Below are 23,409 nucleotides of genomic sequence, written 5' to 3'. Positions count from 1 at the left end.
AACTTAGTGGAAGTAGGGGGAGCTGAGACACATTATGCCATAACCAAAAAATAATTTGGGGGGGGGCACTTAATTTTTTCTCCATAAGAAATTAGCTTCTCTCTCCATCTCTCTCTCTCTCTTTCCCAGCAAAGTTTTCAATCATATTTAATAAATACATTGTATATAGAGATAATGAGGTGATAAAACTCCGATTTTGAAAGGGGGTCGGTCAGTACTCGAATATGAGTTCGTATAAATAGAGGAGTTCCGGAGGACCCTCCCCGGGGAAAATTTCAAAATTCTTGTTCTAAAAACGAGTTTTTAAGCGATTTTTGGAATATTAAGGAGAGAAATGGTACGAATAAACTTCCCTGAAAATTTTTCGAAATTAATGTTTTAAAAACGGATTATATACTATATTTGTTAGCGCTAGTGAAACTAATATGACTCGAGGGATTGTCCTCGATCGAATTTTCAAATAGATTTACATCTCCCTCCCAATATTTCGAATTTGAAGATCCAAAATCGCAATTGTAGACCATCTTCAATGATGTCAGGGGAAAAGGCTGTTCTAGGGCTCTACTCTGGTAATTTTTCAAAAATTGTCCTAGAGAGCGTTCTTTAATGGTGTTATCAGAAAAGGTTCAGAGGTTCCTTCTCCTTATTTTTTTCGAAATTATAATCTCTAAAAAACGCGAATGCGGATGATATTTGTCATCGTTAGGGGCAGGTCCCGAATAACAAAATGTGAGGCCCTAGACCTGCAATAATTTCAGGGCTCCCTGAAGACTCTATTAGTCCTGTTGGAATGCATTTTCGTGGGCCAAAGAACTATGTAAATTATTTATCATGTGCATTCATGAATCCCCTTCGGGGCACTCGAAATTGTGGCATGGTAAATTCGCTACTGGCAAAATTAATAAAAATTCTCCTTTAAAGAAGTTCTTTTCTAAATAAAAAGTCATTATTTTTTTATTATTACTTTTAAAAATACATGGAATTTTTTCGTATAGTTGTAATGCTATGCATAATTCTTTCAGTAATTTGGGGCCCCTTAGGCAGGCCCGTGTCCAGGATTTCATAAAGGGAGGGGTTGATACTTTTTGCCTTTGTAACTTACGTTGTTCAAAGGAAAACTAACTATACGTGTTGAATAGTTAATTTTAGTTCGATAACTAAGCTTTTTTTAAACGTTTTGTGTGTTTTTTTAAAAGAAATCTTATTTGTACGGTTGAACATTTTGTAAAAGCGGAAAAAAAGTCACACATATTCGTTTTATGCCACCTAATGTTAGTTTCTTTTTTTTTTCTTTTGTTTTTCCATCAAATAACATTGAACAGGAATTTAATGAAAACAAAAATTTTATTTAAAAAAAAAATGCTGTTTTGCATAGAAACATTTTTGTAATGTGTGAAACGACTAATTCATCCAACACTAAAGACGTACCATAAAAAACCTATAGTAAGCAAAATTAACCATTTTCCCAGCCCCTAAGTTTTTTTTCTTTTTTTGGCTACATCATTGTCTAATATTCTTTTAAATAATTTTCCCCTGCATGCTTACAGCATTGCCGGACTCTTTAGCCATTCCTCCATCGTTAATTTTTTCAAGCTCTTAGAAGCGGAGGTGCTTGGGAATCCTACAATTGAGGAAAATGTTAATTGTTAGAGATGGAGAAATATTAAAGAGGGTGAATACTGTATCAGAGTTTAACTCTAAAATTAATTAAAACTTAAAATACGTTTTGGAAAATCGTTTAATGATTAATTGATTTCTTTTTCAATGGGAGGGGTTTAACCCCTAAAACCCTCCCCTTGGACACGGCTCTGCCCTTAGGCCAGGCCAATTAGGCCCAGGTCTAATTGGCCTGTGAGGTAATCAAGCTCTGGTTAGGGGCCGAGTAATTTTTTGAAATTGAATTTCCAAAAACGGAATATTATTTAATTTCCCATGTTACTGGAGAACAAGGTATTCAGGAACTCTCTTTCGGAAATTTTCAGGGAACTGAGTCCTGAAAACAAAATTTGAGGTGCTCTGTAATAATTTTGAAGGAAAGGGAGGACTTTGGCAGAGTAGCATTTAGAAGACTCTCTTATTTTCTGAGAACTAGAAAAAGGGAAAAGGATGAAACATTGGTGGAGAAACAGAACGTTAGAAATGTGTTAAAATGAAATGTTCGTTATATATTTTATTGTTCAGATAAATTTTAGTAAAAGTCTTTGAGAGAAACTAAAATATTGTAGGAGATTTTTTAATAAATGAAAAATAATAAATGAAAAGTTACAATTTTGGCATGAAAGTATATCTGTAAGTGACAAAAAAATCGTTAATTAGGAAAGCAAGAAATATGAATAACTCTAACTTCTTAAAGTATTATGTTCAAAATTTTTCATTTTGATAAACTCGCACCTTTCAAAACAGATTTTTACATAGTAACTGTTTTTATAATCATTGAAAGATCTTAAGAATATTATAATAATGAAGATTTCTCCGATTTTGATTTATGTGAATTTTTGTTCCTGTAGTGTAAGTACCTTTAGTATTCCTTGAATGATATTTCTCTTTGCAGTTTTATAACTTCATGAAAAAATCTATCCCTGTCGGTTTAAAATGAAATAAAGTAACGGATACATTTTTTTTAAATTTTTTTTACCGTGGGATAGTTCTAAAAATTGCGTTTTTTATCACAGCAATGATTTGCGCCCCCAAAATTAATTTCTGAGTACGCCGTTGATTTATTATGTTGTTTCTTTTGATAATATTTCCCATCAAAAAAAAAAAAAAATTGTTTGAATAATACCTATTTCGGGCGCTACGGGTTCTCTATCTGGCAACAGATTACTTTCGGTTTCGATAGATCATCGAACAATGACATTTTTGCTATCTGATGGTACCTTTTGATCGAAACATAGAATTTAAACCCGAAATATATGTACGTTCATGATCCCTCTAGAATTAATTTAGGGCTGTTCATTGTTTTGTAACTACATAATTAGACTTTTGGGAAATCTTTAAAGAATTTTCTTTGTTCGGGGCTTAACTTTTTTTAAAGGAGTGAAAAATGATCAAAGAGAGAAATAAACGACGGAGTAAAAAATAAATAAATATATTTGTTTGTAAATGGGGATCCCCCCTCCCCGAGTTCTTTTTATTTATTTGTTTATTTTTTAATGTAGATAACTGCAATGAATAAAGAAAAATACCACTTGGTCTTTTAGTTAAACTTTCATGTAAAATTTTGCAAGTTTATTTTAATCAACCAGTTTCAAAGGACGCCGCTGGAAATTCTTTACATTGTGCCTAAGAAGTCAGATATCTTAAAATGAGATAAGTTTCTGGAAAGTTGAATCCCTTGATTTGAACAAGTTGCTTACCTTAGTAACCTTTTTTATAGTTATGTCTGTATCACCATCCATATTATTCATATTTAAATGCAAAACTGACTCACTATTCTTTTTGTGATCACGCGACAAAAAAACGGTATGCGAGGCAAAACCAATAAGAATGTGAACTAAACTGCGATGCCGCTCTCGAAACACGAGATGAGGTGGGGAGCAAACCCCTATCGGTACTGGTACTGATTTTTGCAGGCCGCGGGGCAAAGCCCACTTTTCCGCAGCCGGTAGGATAGCTTGTCAAAAATTCTTTTAATCTTCTTCCGGGAATCAAGAGGTGTGTAAACAGTGAGAAAAAGGGTGAATGTGGACTCAAGTGCACGGGACCACTCCGTCTGTCCCCTGTTTTTGTTGCTTATTGGGGGAAATTCTTAGAAAAGGCAGATCACATTTTTGAAATCAGGTTTGAGGTAAACAATGTATGACAGAAAGCGTCTGTGTGAGAATTTTTTCGGGGGAGCTGAGCCGGTCTGAAATATTCCAGGGGGAGCTCAAGCTCCCCCAGCTCCCCCGGCTCCGACGCCTATGAACATAAACAATATAAAACTAAAACCATAGGAATGGTTCATGCTGGTATTTCAAGGGCCAGCGGCTCCCTTCAAAATCCACATTAATCGGAATCCACACAACCTAAAGCAATCTTTCAATTTAAACTTAAACTTAGGTTTGCTGTAAAACTTAGGCGAGATATTTTCTCGCCAAAAGAAACTAAAAGGGAGATTCAACAGGGCCCATTGAAGCCGGAAGTAACGATGGTTGAGGGTGAAGAGAATTATGTATAGGAGAATCCTTGCATGCTGGCCCTGGCGCAGCAGATGTCGACGAACCGTGGATGCAGCAATAGGGAAGTATTCGATTTTCTAATTTTATTTTTATTTGATAGAGTAACATACATGAACATCATCTGCGAAAAAATTTTTACGATACGACTAATACTTTTTTTTTAAATAATTTTTTAAAGTTCACGCGCGAGTGACGTCATTTGCTTGTAAGTCCTTTGACTGACGTCACTGCCGCGCTGAGAGTCGGCGGGGTTGACTAGGACAAAGAAGTGCTTGGCGATCTTTGGGGGAAGGCGCGGGAAAACAATGGCCTTCTAAGAGCAGCGCGCATAAAAGGCTAGTGAAAATCCTTTGCTGTCTGTAGGGTTTAATGCATTCTGCGATTGTTTTTAATTTGATTTTCTTTGTCATGGCTAGTAGAATCAATTACAAGTATTGCTTCGTTCCTGGATGCGTATCTACATCTAAAAAAACTCCTCACAAGCGATTTGTTATTGTTCCGTCCCAGCAGGATCTTCGAAAGAAGTGTTTTCAAGTGTGTTTATTAATTAAAATTTGAAAATGAAAATTTGCACTTTATTTTAATTAAAAACTATGTCAAGTGAGAAATACAGTTTGAAATATATGTTCACAACTGTTCATAAATAAATGTTTAATAAGCATATGAGATATTTTTAAAAAAATGCAAGTAAACAAAGGAATTTAAACCCTGCACAATAAACTTAAATAGAAAGTAATAGATGCATTACTATTTCCATTTTAATAACAATGCAAAAACTATTAATACTTTCTTTTTAACATTCAAACTATCTTCAAATTTTAACTATTAAAAATTGATAATTTAAAAATACATTTTCAGTTTATCACCAGAAGCGTTTCTATATATATACAAGACCTTTCTCACCTGCAAAAAGGTACTTATTTTATGAAATGAACACCATTTTCAAATTTATTATTTTTATCAAAAGAGCAAAAAAATATATTTTTCCTTTTTTTGCTAAGTTGCACAAAAACTCAAGGATAATTAACATGTATTAGTGGATTTAAAACAATTTTCCACAAAAAAAAAAGCAGATCAACTTTTATTGCCAACAAAGCGGAAAATTTTCATGCAAAAACTGCTCTAAAACTTAGTACTGGAATCACTTGCAGTAGGGTTGTTACAAAATGCGCGCCTCATTAAAAGCCGCCAAGTAAGAACTGGAATAGCGCTCTTACATTGTAATTTATATATTCAGATAAAAAACCATCGACACACAAATGGAAATGATCAATCTTGTTAAGGGAAACTAATGCGAATAATATGAACTGCAAACATAGACGGATATGTACGTACAATTTTAAAGAATAACAATGGTGAAACTTTGTTGTCTCACTCCCCGTACTTCTAGGACATTAAATATCTCGTCCTTTCGAAAAAAGTCAAACACCATGAATGACTTTACTTGAGGAAGGTTATTGGATTGACCTTTCGTGAATCCTAGCCCCATGATGGCAAAAATGCTGGTAAAATGCTTTAAAAAGGCTGAAAAAGACAGTGCCATTCACCTCCTGGTAGGCGCAACACGGCATGGAAATGGAGCTCTGATCGGAACAGGGAAATGACGTCAGCTGCTGACGTTTTAGGCCACACCTCTTTTTTGCGCATCGCTCTTTAAAAAATTCATAAAAAATCAATCGTTGGTTTTAAAAATCCGGCCATGGTGAATTTTTGTGTTTTGTAAGCCTGTCAACATTGTGCAATAGTTAAAATTGGAATATTTGATAGGTTGATACTTCCCTAGTTGTGCTAGCTTACGAGAGGGCACTGTGCGATCCGTCAGAGCTAGTCGGGTGAGGTGTCGATAATCCCGTGGTGTCGTTCGTTTGCGTGGGCTGGGGCGAGCCCGTCGGCTAATTTCATTGTCCTCTGTCCATCCTTCACGAATACACATCAGAGTTGAGGCATTACGTCTCGTGCGAGCACTGATTTCTCTATACATAAGTTCACCCTCACGCATACCGATCATGCGACCCTATTCGAACTCTGTTACTCATTCTATGACGCTCTGCGTTTTGGACGGGGCACATTGAGTACTAGAGAATCATCTACCATCGGCAGATAATCATACAATGATTTCAAAAAAACCTTTACAGCCCTTTATATGCAAAGTCTACGTCACAGTTCAGAGAACGTCCTCGGTCCACTCATGTGCGACTTCTCTGTAATTCTAATCGTTTGCATATCTTATCCTGCTATACATTTCCTGTGACTCTCGGTTCATTTACATAATTCCTTCTTGATTTTGCAATTTTCAAAAACATGAGTGTATGTAGCGTTCTATAGCTTTTGATATTGCGAACCAATCAGTGTCACAGAATATTATGCTTCAACATTTATTTAAACAAACTATATATAACTAAGATTCGCTTCGAGCAAATAAGATTTTGAATTCACTCTCTGTGTTTCTAAAAGTTGTAGTTTTGCATGCATTTTGGGATATCGTTTATGGTTTTGTATTCGTACGGAAATTGAAATCAAAAATATCTGCTAATAAATTCTCTTAAGTATATTTAGTTTAGAAAATTCTTAAGTCAAAGAGTAATTGCACATAATTAGCGTGCATTCGAATTTTAGAGTAAAAACAATAAGTACCAAAGAACCTTCGATACGAAAGAAATTGCCAAAGAAGAGGAAAAAGTATTTTGGAAATAGTCTTCATGAGACCGTATTTAAACATCTAAAACAAATAAATAATAGCCTTACATATATCCTATCATAAAGAAATTGCCAAAAAAAAAGTAGAAGAATGTGAACAAAGCATGTATTCAGAAAAAAAAACGAGTACAAGAGATTGGCAGGCATCCCGGGATTGAGACGAACTCAATAAGAAGATTATACAATATTCATTCTAGTAGACAATTGGAATTTTTTTCACTTAAGAGTTCATTTAGAACATTTTCGTGTTCCAACATCTTTCCAAAGTCTTTTGACAGTCCTCCCATTCTATCAAACAACATGTACGACCTACCTTAGAAACTAACCTTATTTGATACATGTAACTTCCTGACTCCGCTTCCAAACTCAGAGAAACTTTTATATTAACTTTTAGATCCTATTGCTTTATATCAAACATTTAAAATAAGACCTCTGTGACGACAAATTGCAAGGACAGTGTCGGCAAAGAAAATTAGGATTGTCGGCCAATTTTAAACGAAATAAACCAAAGTCTAATTCAGATAAAAGGGAAAATGTGACGATTGAGCGGAAAATAAACAGGGGACTTTAGTTTGTCATCGCCGCAGAGAATCAGCGAAAGCAACTGTATAAGAACAAGATTAGTCCATGATTGCCTCCTATTTAATGAGTGCGTGTCTAATCAGGCACCCAATTTAGTACCTGATCAGCGACTCGTCTATGACACAGTAGTTAATAGCGTTGACAACCAGGAATGAAAATTAAAGTTAATCGGCAATGTACTAGTTGGAACTGGAAAAACGTAGGAAATTCAACACTAGCTAAAAATTGATCAACAGGCTTTTGCGATGTTTTTTTACGGAATAACCGGGTGTTTACTTATGGTGGAAATACTGACCATTCCATGTTTAAACTACTTTGAATGTCTCCCCCAGAAAGACTGTGTGTTGCATACGAAGAAACGGACGAATCAGAGAACTTCCTCAAGAGGGTGTCTCTTAATGCATAACGAATGTTCGATGAAGCACCATTCGCAAATAAAAGTCTTAGACAGACAAAAAAAAAAAAAAAAGCTTCAGACAAAATTATGAGAGGTGTCACCTTCGTATTTGACGCTGATTTTTCAAAATCCTATAGTACCCTGGAGGAACTTGAACAGATATACTTCTAGCCTGATTAAAGTCATCTACTTTAAGGAGTACATTTTCTTTAAGAGCAACTATAAGAGCCCTTTTAGGAGATAGTGCTAAGCATTTCGCGACTGTTTTATTGCAAGTAAGTAACGAGAAAATAAAAAGAAAAAGATATCTTATCAAAATAGATGAGCTGTAGAATTCTCCCTAGAAATGATTTGATCCACAATGTTTATCCTGAAACCAAGAATCTTTGTCAAAGAAAATACACGTGAATATTCGAGAGGGCTATAGATCTTAAACGTAACGCTGTGCATCATCCACGTGAATTCCTTAATTTTCTGAACTCCTCAGGACCTCTCTTAATGATTTTAACATTGAAGGAAACATTCTAATATTTTTGTGCAACATTAATTTGCCTAAACCATGCAACGGAATTAGACTCCAATTAAAATTATTGTCCTTACAGCACCATAGTACGTCAGCTGGCTCATTTTCGTTACATGCCTATGGTCCCTGCGTATTTGTTTTTCCCCAATTTAAGTTATTGAAATTTCAAATAAAAATTTCTTATGCCATCACCATCACCAAATCTGCGAGAAAATTGTATTGCTCAGTGGGAATTATATGATGGTCCCTCTTGATCAGTAAATGAGGTAAATCAACTTCTTTTAAACCTCATAAAAACGAAACAAAAAATGTTACCATGAACTTTTTTTATTGAAAAGGTCCTGCATAATATGTATTTAAGATACGAACAAGGTTAGGACAGGCGTTAGTAGTTCAAAACATATGCGTTTTTGAACCCGGGACATTTGTTAATGCTAACCCTGTATTACCCTATAATTATATATCAGCCTCCAGTTTAGAAGGCTTAACATGATTCACCATGATTTACTCATGAAGTAAGTAACAGAATAGCGTTTTTTTTCGCTATGCTATGCATTTATATGCATCATTCGTATTGTACTTACTGGTAGACACAATCAACAAAAACTCTTATTGCATTCAACCTAACTTTCATAATTGATAGAATGCGAGCGTGTATGAAATGAGGACAAAAGCACAGTAACTTATCTGTACAAAAATTATAGCGAGCGGATGCTTTTTTGTTTATATCTGTACTAATATTATAAAGAGAGAGTGAGAGCGGATGTTTAAATGTTTATATGTTCGAAGTAATTTCTTACTGAGTGATATAGGCTATAAATTATGCAAACATTTATTTACACTATTTATTTAAACCAATAGTTTGTCTTCGCTACCAGCTTATGTTTCGAACTGGTTTTTTTTCCCCCAATATATATATATATATATTAGGTATATATATATATAAAAGGTATATATATATATATATATATATATATATATATATAAAAAGGTATATATATATATATATATATATATATATATATATATATATATATTAGGGTGGGCCGAAATAAGCCGAAAAAATTTTTTTTTCGAAATCAATTTTTGGGTAGCGCGCAAAAGTTGCGTAGTGAGCTAGTTAGCACTCACAAAAAGTTTCTTTGATATTAAAAAATATCTAGCCGGCGCTATTTGGCACTGAAAAACCGAAAAAAAAGAGAAAAATGAATTTTTGTCGAAATTTTTTTTAAAAACTAAATTCCAAACATTTTGCTGAAATGCACCGAAAATGTTATATAATGGGCCAGTTCGAGCCCATAAAATGTTTCATTGATTTTAATGAGCATTTAACCGCTCCTTTCCAACATCAAAAATTGGAGAAAAATGAAAAAATATTGAATTTCTTTTAAAAACCGATGTGAAAATTATTTTTCAAAATTAAATCATAGACTAATTAATTAAATAGTGCCATTAATCATAGTAATTATTATCACGCAGTAGTATCATACATTTTCGAGAACTACATATATAGATAATAAAATTATAAAAAAGAAATCTTCAAATCTATATATATAAAAATCTCGTGTCACGATGTTTGTTCGGGGTAAACTCCGAAACTACTCAACCGATTTTTCTCAAATTTCATATCTATGTGTCATTTGGTCCAACTTAAAAGATAGGATAGTTTTTATAATCTATATATATAAAAATTTCGTGTCACGATGTTTGTTCGGGGTAAACTCCGAAACTACTGAACCGATTTTTATCAAATTTCATACGTATATGCAATTTGGTCCAACTTAAAAGATAGGATGGTTTTTATAATTTTTAATTGGAAATTAATTGTTTATTACACATTAATAGTGTGTTTTAACTGTTTAATTCCATAACTTGTTAATAGATGGCGCTGTAAGTTAATGCATCCTCAAAATTCTTTATTCTTAAGTTAATTAAAATTTACAATTGATACTATGTTACAGATATTGATGGTTATCAAAAATATCGCCGTAGAAAAGAGGAGTAGAGAGGCCACACTTTTGAGTCTAAATGTCAAATTCTACAAATCAAATTTAAATTGATAAGCAGCGGGTAGTTCCATACTCACCACTGCTTTTAAAAACGTATAAGGCTCATATAAATGTGGAGTTTCGCTGCTCCGTGAAATTAAGTAAATACGTTGACGAATACGTTATGAGAGGTCCTTATTAGGTCGCATTTGAAGTAAGGGATATGGACAAAAGTGCCGAAAAAACGCAATAGCGGTGAGTAGACGTAAAAACGGCAATGAAGCTATGTGGCTTCCCCATAGACGAAAGAGACCCTTCTGTACAGCATCTTGCAGTACATCTTGAAAACGGTCAACGAGTATATTTTACCGAAGATATTTTCTATGAAGAGCAGTTGAACCACCAAAAACGAAACTGATTTCATTTTTTTTTTTACATTGTCAAAAACCTAATGCGTTTGGCCCGATTCTCAGAAATAAAATTATTTACCAATGTTTTACGCTATTTTACATGCACTGTAAACAAATCCGAAATGTCACTGATATTTTCCGTGGAACATGTTGGGATTTCGCAGGTTCTCAACAATTTTATTTGGATATCAAGTATCTGCTTCAAAAAGTTTCCTGAATTGCTACAAACGTTATGAATGCAGACTTCTCACTGTTGCTAAAAATATTTTAAAGTTCCAGTTTAAAGATTAACTGAGCGTATTAATTAATTGTATCGGCTTCAGTTCGATTATGTTCATTGACTATACTCTCAATGAGAGTGATTGAGTCTCTGGATTCCGTAGCTTTGCAAGAATCGCCGACGAATTAGACCATGATACTTGCTTGCAAGTCTCTTTCACTTTTCGCCACGCTTGCAGCATAAGTGTTGGAGATTTCTTGGAAAAGTAGAGAAGCGTCAAGCTTTTTCTATTCAACTTACCTAATGTTTTTCTGAAGGTCCAGCGACACGATTGGCTTTTAGCCTGGGATAATACTGAATTCTTCAAAGATTCCAGGATAATTTCAGGAAGGTTAATGAATTTTAGTGACGAACTGACTTCATTACCGTCGTCGTGGTCAGATTGACATAACTTCCAATTGGAGGAAGGAAGTCTCTGGATTCCGTAACTTTCGAAGATTAACTAACAAGTATAACTCTTAGTGTGTGCTTGAAAATTCTTCTTAGCATTGGCTATGGTTGCGATAATGCTTTTGGTACGTTTTTGGTGAGTCGAAAAATGTGCCAAGCTATTATTTTTAATCTTACTTCGGTTCTCACTAAAGGTTTCAGAGAAATGATTGTCTCGAATCGGAATGGTTTCGGAATTCTTCAGAAAGACTACTTCAGGAAAAATTTTAGGAAGGTTTCTGATTTTTAGTGGGATACGCTCCTATTTTTTTCTAAGATATGTTACTGGCAGAAATTGGGCGTATTCGCTGCCCATTATTTTTCAGGACGTTTCTCAATTGTTTTTACTGTGTTGAATAAAATCAAAAAAATCATAGAAGCCACGCAAACAAAGAACACAACATTCATCAATCTCGGGCATAATTAAAAATTAAAGCCAAGACATTGGGACTAAAACTCCATCCAAAACAAAACTGTGCATCCAAAACAAAGTGAATGTTGTTTTTGCATTAGTTTTCGTTAAACATTCCCTAAAAGACGAGAATATTTCGGTCCGTTAATTGTCGAATGTTAAAACATATCACAATGCATTTCGCGAATTGTAATTATTGGTAGCACACAATCATTAGGAGTTGCATTTTCTAATGCAGGTTTTGCATAATGAGAAACAGTATTCGTCATTTGTTTAAGATAATTTTCACGACGTAATATCCAACAAAATCACCATTTCTGTGGGGAAACTATATAAATTTTGTGCTTGAAGATGTACTCCATAGAGTTAAACAAACACACCAATGTCCAAATCTAGATTTTACACCAAAGATGTATAATGAAGCTTTAGTGTTGATTGAAGATTTATACATTTTAATTTCAAATTTGTTGTTTTGTCATTATGGTGTGATATCACCTAATCGATTGGTCACCGACTTAGTTGACACTAATTTGCAACGAGAAAAACAGTGCAATGACACTGTCTTAGCTACAATTATTGTGAATAATGAGCCATTACTGACAGCTGAAAAAAAAATTATAATCAGATTGTGCTGACCGTTGATGCTGAACAAGGCTATACAGTTGTCGATGAAAACAAAGCCGTAAACATTCCAACACCAATTATTCTTTTTCAGTTTTAACCCGCCTAGATTATGCAACGTTACACGTTTCTTCATCAAAATTTCAATAATAATTTTGACGGAAAAGTTTAAAGGAGAAATTTTTGTGTTGCCGTGTAAGCGATTAACAGCGTCATAATTTTCAGACACATTTGGAAGGCTTCAATTTCCGATTTGTTTAGCTTTTGAAAAGACCATAAATAGATCTCAAGACCAAACAATGTCTACTTTCGGTTTGGACTTGAAACATACATGTTTCTCTCATGGACAACTACATAGTGTCCTGAAAAAGACTGACTGTTTTACAAAATTCATAACAATAAAATGGTTAATGATAAAAAAAATATTTTTGCAGAAAATTTATGTGGTGGGCTGTAAGTTTTGTCTCCCAAGTTCCAAAATTTACTTCAAGAAGTGTCCAATAGATGGCGCAGCAGATGTAAGACCGTAAATCAAAGAAAGACAGAAAATTACACCATAGTTTTTCGAAAAATGTTTTTAAAAAATAAAATTTCGCAACAAGATTTTCAAAATGTCTGCCGCCGGCTGCAACCACGTGTCGTAATTGGAGCAAGAAGCGGTGAATTCCAACAATTATTTTTTGACGTAGAGGCTTACTATCTGCAGCGCCATCTATTGAAAAAATTTTTAACTAAACTTTGGAGTTCTGGGGGACGACCCTTACGGCCCACCACATGAATTTCCTGCAAAAATTATTGTTTTATCATTAACCATTTTCCTGTTATAAATTTTTGAAAACAGTCAGTCTTTTTCAGGACACCCCGTATCTATGGCCTACTCACGAGTGGGAAAATTTATCATACCTATTCGTGTTAGCAAAAAACAGGTTAAGCTAGAATATTGTGCCCAACTTAGTGCTTAGATAATTTTTAATTTTCAAATAATAGAAACAACAGATAGAATTCAATGTTATCTACCTCATTTATAAAATTTAATGTTTATATATTTTTAATTTAGTTAATGTATTTTGTGAAAAATTTATTGAATACAAACTATAGATAAATGGAGATGAATAAAATGTAGTGTACATTCTAAAAGTGTATGCTGGTTTTTGTTTAATTTCCATGTTCTGATATAATACAATCAGTTTCGATATTTACTATCACTTTTAAGTTATTTTGCTTTTAGTTTTGGTTGAAGTCATACTTGCAAAATTTACTAAGCGTAAGTATAGTGCTTTAACCATTGAAAATTTAGTTAGTACTTTCTAAATTCAATAATTACCTAATTCAGCCTAACAGGTACATTATCAATCTCTTTTGTTTTAAAATTGGCTAGAGTATTTAAAGCTTTACTAAAAATATTAACTAGATTCTATCAAAATATTGAGTAAAACATTTTTTTAATCCATCTACTTCGCCACAGCAACGCGTGGCTGGGTCAGCTAGTCTATATATATAAAAATCTCGTGTCACGATGTTTGTTCGGGGTAAACTCCGAAACTACTCAACCGATTTTTCTCAAATTTCATATCTATGTGTCATTTGGTCCAACTTAAAAGATAGGATAGTTTTTATAATTTTTTATTGCAAATTTCATATTAATTATGCAATAATATTGTGAATTAATTGTTTAGTTCTAAAAATTCTCAATGGATGGCGGTGTAAGTTAATTAATCGATATATCTCTAACATCGCACGACTTTCTGCTAAAAACACTATTATTAAAAAAACTCAGAAATGTTGCTTAGAATTTCCATATAACGTTTCAGGATATTACACGTTATTACTCACTCCCTGAAAAAATCAACTTTAATTTTCAAAACGTTTCCTTGAATTGCTACAAATTGCAGATTTCACACCGTTGTAAAAAATATTTTTCTCCACCAGTATCAAGATTAACTAAACTTATTTAACAGGTGTATCGGTTTCATGTCGGTAACGGTTTCGCCAGATTGGCTCAGCAGCCAATGACAGCGAAAATATATCTGGCTCACGAAGCGTTGCAATCATTGCAGCAGAGATATGTTCGAGCTACGTGATTGAGAGTCTGTCTTCGCGTTGGCAATGCGTGCATTAATGCTTTGAGAGCTTTCTCAGAAAAGCAGGAGGGTTCCAGGCTATTATATAAAACCTACGTTAGGCTTCTCTGAAGGTGCCAGAATCATAACTGCTGTTAACCAAGAAGACTACTAAATTCTTCAAAAATATTCCAGGTTAATTTCTGGAAGGGAATTTAAGCGGAATTGCATCGTCAGGCATTGCTGCTACTTTTTTCAGATGGTAGACGAACAGCACATTCTGCTTTAAAGTTGCCTACTAGATATTCATAACAAACAAAACGCAATGTGTAACATTAAAGAAAAAATAAAAAACGCAGAATGGCTGTAGTGTTGCAAGAGAGTGAAATTATAATTTTCGATAAGTGTACTAAGGCTCATGAGTAAAAACATTCATTAGAAGCACATCATAGGATTGTGCAAGATTTGAACGGCAACGATAAATTTTTAGGCGAAATTGTCTGAATACTCCTGGGGATTTCCGGCAAACATTACCAGTTATTCCGATGAAATCAACGCATGATTAAAACAATCGTTTTTATAGCGTAATGTCGAGATAATGCGATTGACCATGAACATGCGAATATAAACACAAAATAATCTAATCGCACAAGTATTTTCTAAGCAACTGCTGGTATTGGAAACGGTGAAATTGAACTCCATCAAAATATACAGTACAACAAAGAGCCAGACAATGTCTACACTGCCGTTGAGACGAAAAGTGAACTAATTGAGAGTCTATTCCCAGATAAATTTAATTTTTTTTAAATCATAATTGCCTCTGTAATCGCGCTGGTTTTGTAGCAGTTGTAATTTCGGTAAACATTCCCGAACAGACAGGAATATTTGTGGATCGTCAATCGTCGACTGTCAAATACATATCCCGTTGCATGTCCCAAATTGTATTTATTGGTCGCACAAAGTCATTGGGAGTGGACACTTTCTAATGCAGGTTTGACATAAGGAGAAATAGTATTCGTCAACTGTTTAAAATAATTTTGACAACATACTATCCAACACAATCATCATTTTTTAAGGAGAAACTATATAAATTTCACGTTTGAAGACGTATTTCATACAATGTAACAAACACACAAATGTCCAAATCCAGATTTTACACCAGAGATGAATATGAAGCTTTAGTTTTAACTAAAGGTTTTTGCTTTTCAATTTCAAATTTTCCTTTTAGTTATTATGATATGCCGTCACTTGATAGTTGGGCCACCGACTTAGTTAACACTGATTTGCAACGTATAACAACAGAGCAATGACGCTGTCTTAGCTACAATTATTGCGAATAATGAGCCATTACTGGCGGCTGGAAAAAAAAGGTCCCCATTGATGCTGAACAAGCCCATACAGTTGTCGATGAAAACAAAGCAGTAAACATTTCAACTGAATTTTTAAATTCCCTGGATACACCAGGAATGCGACTACACGATTTCCGGTTGAAAATTGGCTCAACAATTTATTCTTTTTTGCGATTTAAACCCACCTAAATTACGCAACGGTACACATTTCTCCATCAAAAGTCAACAAATTTTGTCGGGAAAGTTTAAAGTAGAAATGTTTGTGTTGCCATGTAATCCATTAATAGCGTCATAATTTTCAAACACATTTGAAAGGCTTCAATTTTCGATTCGTTTAGCTTTTGCAAAGACCGTTAATAGATTTCAAGAACAAATAATGTCTTCTTTCGGTTTGGACTTAAAACATAAATATTTCTCTTATGGGCAACCATATATCGCCTACTCCCAAGTGGAAAGTTATCATACTTTTGGTATTAGCAAATGACTGGTTAAGCAAGAACATTGTGCACAACTTAGTGCTTAGACAGTTTTCAGTTTTCAAATAATAGAAACAATAGTTCGAAGTCAATGTTATCTACTTCATTGAAACAATTTAATTTTTATATGTTTTTAATTTAGTTATTGATTATAAACTATAGAGAAAGCTGAGGTGAATAAAATGTAGTGTAGAATCCAAAAGTGTATGGTGGTTTACACTTAGTTTCTACATTCGGTTATTTTACAAAGTTTCGATATTTACTATCACTTTCAAGTTATTTTTTTTTTTTTTTTTTTGCGGAAGTCATACTTATAAAATTTACTAATCGTAAGTATAGTGCTTTTTCCATAGAAAATTTAGTTAGTACTTACTGAATTCAATAAGTACTTACTTCAGCCTGCACTGTAAAAAAAAAAAAAAAAAATTACCAAAACGTTACTGAGTAAAAATTTTCGATACTTGCTTGCATTTCTGGCTAAGCTTTGGCTATATTTGCATTACTGCTTATAGAAGTTCCTTAATAAATCAGAAAGTTGCTAAGCTTTTTTTCGTATCCCTTCCTAAGTTTACACTAAAGTTCCAGAAATACGACTAACTTCAAACGGGAAGATCTTCGAATTTTTCAAGATGCTTCCGAGATGCTTTCAGGAAGGTTATTAACTTTTATCGGAAAACTTTCCGGGTTTTGGCATGACATGTTACTGGCAGAAATTGGCCACATCAGCTGCCCATAATTTTCAGGAGCATTTAGGAATCGTTTTTACATTGAATCACGCCCATTATCAATCCCATATGTCTTAAAATCGGCTATACTATTTTAAGCTCTATTAAAATATTTATTTGATTCTTTCAAAATAATGAGTAAAAGTTTATTTTAATCCAACTTCTTTGCCACAGCAACGCGTGGCTGGGTCAGCTAGTCTATATATATAAAGATTTCGTGTCACGATGTTTGTTCGGGGTAAACTCCGAAACTACTGAACCGATTTTTATCAAATTTCATACGTATATGCAATTTGGTCCAACTTAAAAGATAGGATGGTTTTTATAATTTTTAATTGGAAATTAATTGTTTATTATACATTAATAGTGTGTTTTAACTGTTTAATTCCATAACTTTTTAATAGATGGCGCTGTAAGTTAATGCATCCTCAAAATTCTTTATTCTTAAGTTAATTAAAATTTACAAATGATACTATGTTACAGATATTGATGGTTATCAAAAATATCGCCGTAGAAAAGAGGAGTAGAGAGGCCACACTTTTGAGTCTAAATGTCAAATTCTACAAATCAAATTTAAATTGATAAGCAGCGGGTAGTTCCATACTCACCACTGCTTTTAAAAACGTATAAGGCTCATATAAATGTGGAGTTTCGCTGCTCCGTGAAATTAAGTAAATACGTTGACGAATACGTTATGAAAGGTCCTTATTAGGTCGCATTTGAAGTAAGGGATATGGACAAAAGTGCCGAAAAAACGCAATAGCGGTGAGTAGACGTAAAAACGGCAATGAAGCTATGTGGCTTCCCCATAGACGAAAGAGACCCTTCTGTACAGCATCTTGCAGTACATCTTGAAAACGGTCAGCGAGTATATTTTACCGAAGATATTTTCTATGAAGAGCAGTTGAACCACCAAAAACGAAACTGATTTCATTTTTTTTTTACATTGTCAAAAACCTAATGTTTTTGGCCCGATTCTCAGAAATAAAATTATTTACCAATGTTTTACGCTATTTTACATGCACTGTAAACAAATCCGAAATGTCACTGATATTTTCCGTGGAACATGTTGGGATTTCGCAGGTTCTCAACAATTTTATTTGGATATCAAGTATCTGCTTCAAAAAGTTTCCTGAATTGCTACAAACGTTATGAATGCAGACTTCTCACTGTTGCTAAAAATATTTTAAAGTTCCAGTTTAAAGATTAACTGAGCGTATTAATTAATTGTATCGGCTTCAGTTCGATTATGTTCATTGACTATACTCTCAATGAGAGTGATTGAGTCTCTGGATTCCGTAGCTTTGCAAGAATCGCCGACGAATTAGACCATGATACTTGCTTGCAAGTCTCTCTCACTTTTCGCCATGCTTGCAGCATAAGTGTTGGAGATTTCTTGGAAAAATAGAGAAGCGTCAAGCTTTTTCTATTCAACTTACCTAATGTTTTTCTGAAGGTCCAGCGACACGATTGGCTTTTAGCCTGGGATAATACTGAATTCTTCAAAGATTCCAGGATAATTTCAGGAAGGTTAATGAATTTTAGTGACGAACTGACTTCATTACCGTCGTCGTGGTCAGATTGACATAACTTCCAATTGGAGGAAGGAAGTCTCTGGATTCCGTAACTTTCGAAGATTAACTAACAAGTATAACTCTTAGTGTGTGCTTGAAAATTCTTCTTAGCAGTGGCTATGGTTGCGATAATGCTTTTGGTACGTTTTTGGTGAGTCGAAAAATGTGCCAAGCTATTATTTTTAATCTTACTTCGGTTCTCACTAAAGGTTTTAGAGAAATGATTGTCTCGAATCGGAATGGTTTCGGAATCCTTCAGAAAGACTACTTCAGGATAAATTTTAGGAAGGTTTCTGATTTTTAGTGGGATACGATCCTATTTTTTTCTAAGATATGTTACTGGCAGAAATTGGGCGTATTCGCTGCCCATTATTTTTCAGGACGTTTCTCAATTGTTTTTACTGTGTTGAATAAAATCAAAAAAATCATAGAAGCCACGCAAACAAAGAACACAACATTCATCAATCTCGGGCATAATTAAAAATTAAAGCCAAGACATTGGGACTAAAACTCCATCCAAAACAAAACTGTGCATCCAAAACAAAGTGAATGTTGTTTTTGCATTAGTTTTCGTTAAACATTCCCTAAAAGACGAGAATATTTCGGTCCGTTAATTGTCGAATGTTAAAACATATCACAATGCATTTCGCGAATTGTAATTATTGGTAGCACACAATCATTAGGAGTTGCATTTTCTAATGCAGGTTTTGCATAATGAGAAACAGTATTCGTCATTTGTTTAAGATAATTTTCACGACGTAATATCCAACAAAATCACCATTTCTGTGGGGAAACTATATAAATTTTGTGCTTGAAGATGTACTCCATAGAGTTAAACAAACACACCAATGTCCAAATCTAGATTTTACACCAAAGATGTATAATGAAGCTTTAGTGTTGATTGAAGATTTATACATTTTAATTTCAAATTTGTTGTTTTGTCATTATGGTGTGATATCACCTAATCGATTGGTCACCGACTTAGTTGACACTAATTTGCAACGAGAAAAACAGTGCAATGACACTGTCTTAGCTACAATTATTGTGAATAATGAGCCATTACTGACAGCTGAAAAAAAAATTATAATCAGATTGTGCAGACCGTTGATGCTGAACAAGGCTATACAGTTGTCGATGAAAACAAAGCCGTAAACATTCCAACACCAATTATTCTTTTTCAGTTTTAACCCGCCTAGATTATGCAACGTTACACGTTTCTTCATCAAAATTTCAATAATAATTTTGACGGAAAAGTTTAAAGGAGAAATTTTTTGTGTTGCCGTGTAAGCGATTAATAGCGTCATAATTTTCAGACACATTTGGAAGGCTTCAATTTCCGATTTGTTTAGCTTTTGAAAAGACCATAAATAGATCTCAAGACCAAACAATGTCTACTTTCGGTTTGGACTTGAAACATACATGTTTCTCTCATGGACAACTACATAGTGTCCTGAAAAAGACTGACTGTTTTACAAAATTCATAACAATAAAATGGTTAATGATAAAAAAAATATTTTTTGCAGAAAATTTATGTGGTGGGCTGTAAGTTTTGTCTCCCAAGTTCCAAAATTTACTTCAAGAAGTGTCCAATAGATGGCGCAGCAGATGTAAGACCGTAAATCAAAGAAAGACAGAAAATTACACCATAGTTTTTCGAAAAATGTTTTTAAAAAATAAAATTTCGCAACAATATTTTCAAAATGTCTGCCGCCGGCTGCAACCACGTGTCGCAATTGGAGCAAGAAGCGGTGAATTCCAACAATTATTTTTTGACGTAGAGGCTTGCTATCTGCAGCGCCATCTATTGAAAAAATTTTAACTAAACTTTGGAGTTCTGGGGGACGACCCTTACGGCCCACCACATGAATTTCCTGCAAAAATTATTGTTTTATCATTAACCATTTTCCTGTTATAAATTTTTGAAAACAGTCAGTCTTTTTCAGGACACCCCGTATCTATGGCCTACTCACGAGTGGGAAAATTTATCATACCTATTCGTGTTAGCAAAAAACAGGTTAAGCTAGAATATTGTGCCCAACTTAGTGCTTTGATAATTTTTAATTTTCAAATAATAGAAACAACAGATAGAATTCAATGTTATCTACCTCATTTATAAAATTTAATGTTTATATATTTTTAATTTAGTTAATGTATTTTGTGAAAAATTTATTGAATACAAACTATAGATAAATGGAGATGAATAAAATGTAGTGTACATTCTAAAATATATGCTGGTTTCTGTTTAATTTCCATGTTCTGATATAATACAATCAGTTTCGATATTTACTATCACTTTTAAGTTATTTTGCTTTTAGTTTTGGTTGAAGTCATACTTGCAAAATTTACTAAGCGTAAGTATAGTGCTTTAACCATTGAAAATTTAGTTAGTACTTTCTAAATTCAATAACTACCTAATTCAGCCTAACAGGTACATTATCAATCTCTTTTGTTTTAAAATTGGCTAGACTATTTAAAGCTTTACTAAAAATATTAACTAGATACTATCAAAATATTGAGTAAAACATTTTTTTAATCCAACTACTTCGCCACAGCAACGCGTGGCTGGGTCAGCTAGTAAATAAATAAATAAAAGTAGTTTCGAAATAAGTAAGTACTGAAATGTTACGCAGTACGTTACTTAAAAAAAACAGTGAAAATTTAACCAATTTTATGCGACATTTGTACGCCAATTTTAAAAACTGCACACACTCAAATAAAAAATAGTTACATAAGATGCTAATTTTTTAATCTTCGGTTCCAACTGTTTCTCGTGGATAATAAACGGCGCTCAATTACTTCTATTATTCCTAAGATTATTTTATAAGTATTTTACATATATTTGACAAATAGAGCCTTTGAGTATTAAAAAAATGTGAATCCTCTGAAGTCCTTTAAACTGATTAATGAATTGAACGCAAGTATTCTTCTTTTTCTCAAGCCATTTCTTCCTCTCGACTTTATGATCCACTTAAGAGACAAAACACCCCGACAAGAAATACTGTAATTCTACACCTCCACAGCTGGGAATTAAGCAATTAAAGGGGTCTTCTCTTGTGTCCAATGTCCACAATGAGTTGCCACTGAGGCATCTTATACTGGAATTGGACGGTTGCACAAAGTGGCCACATTCATATTCTGGAGCTATCGAACAACTTCTTAGAGATTGTTAAAAAAATCCGGTGGTCAAATTTGATAAAATTGACTGCAATCTTCTGGTTTTGGACATGGAAGATATAAAAAATTTAAGTACTGAACAACAATATTTGTATAGAATCTGTCTTGCCGTAAAAGATGGTAGTTGTCCTTTAAGCGTGGCTGACAGTAGCCCAGGCAAACTCAGTCAGTCATGTGCGATGGCTGACAACTACAAACCGTTTGTTACGCTTGTATATAGGCACTCCAACTCCATCAGAAAAGCTTACAATGCTTGTAAAGTATGTAATTTTAGTTTATGCTCCAATGTGGTTTGAAATAAAAATGAAACCGAACTGCCAGTACCGCGCCCAACATTTTTGGAAAATGATTTTTCTTGCAAGGCAGTTTCCAGACAACGTTAAGGAGATAATTTTCAAAGTTCTCTCAAGTAATGCATATTTCGCTCATCCTGAGCAGCTACTGTTGACAATGTTGTTTGACTCAAGAAAATACATTCGGGAATTAGCTGTTAGGCGCATTCTGAACTATAGAAATAAGAAGATTAAGAGCTCGGATGGTGTACGATTTTTTGAGCGTCCTAAACTCAATTTTGAAGCCGTTGATTATGTTGATTTAGTTGATTGGGCAAACTGTGTTGTAACAGAGCCACCTCTTGCAATGCATCTAAAAGACCAACAATGGAAAGAAATGTGCAAAGAACATTCTACAGAATTTACTTTCGAGAAATTTCCCTGTCACACACAAGCTGTGAAACGTTGTGTGAAACTAATAACCGAAGCTGCAATAAAAGTTCGTGGTGAAACTGCACGAGATGGATACATTCGTGCTAAACTTCAAGCTAGGAAAGAACTTCCATCATTTGATAACAAGGGACAATATTATTCCAAAAAATAATATTCATTATGCATGAGGTATTATAAATCAAACTAGCTGACCCAGCCACGCGTTGCTGTGGCGAAGTAGTTGGATTAAAAAAATGTTTTACTCAATATTTTAATAGAATCTAGTTAATATTTTTAGTAAAGCTTTAAATAGTCTAGCCAATTTTAAAACAAAAGAGATTGATAATGTACCTGTTAGGCTGAATTAGGTAATTATTGAATTTAGAAAGTACTAACTAAATTTTCAATGGTTAAAGCACTATACTTACGCTTAGTAAATTTTGCAAGTATGACTTCAACCAAAACTAAAAGCAAAATAACTTAAAAGTGATAGTAAATATCGAAACTGATTGTATTATATCAGAACATGGAAATTAAACAGAAACCAGCATACACTTTTAGAATGTACACTACATTTTATTCATCTCCATTTATCTATAGTTTGTATTCAATAAATTTTTCACAAAATACATTAACTAAATTAAAAATATATAAACATTAAATTTTATAAATGAGGTAGATAACATTGAATTCTATCTGTTGTTTCTATTATTTGAAAATTAAAAATTATCTAAGCACTAAGTTGGGCACAATATTCTAGCTTAACCTGTTTTTTGCTAACACGAATAGGTATGATAAATTTTCCCACTCGTGAGTAGGCCATAGATACGGGGTGTCCTGAAAAAGAC

This window comes from Uloborus diversus, chromosome 8, assembly GCF_026930045.1.
Source record: "Uloborus diversus isolate 005 chromosome 8, Udiv.v.3.1, whole genome shotgun sequence".
NCBI classification, from domain to species: Eukaryota; Metazoa; Arthropoda; class Arachnida; order Araneae; family Uloboridae; genus Uloborus; species Uloborus diversus.
This window is presented reverse-complemented; position numbering follows the sequence as displayed.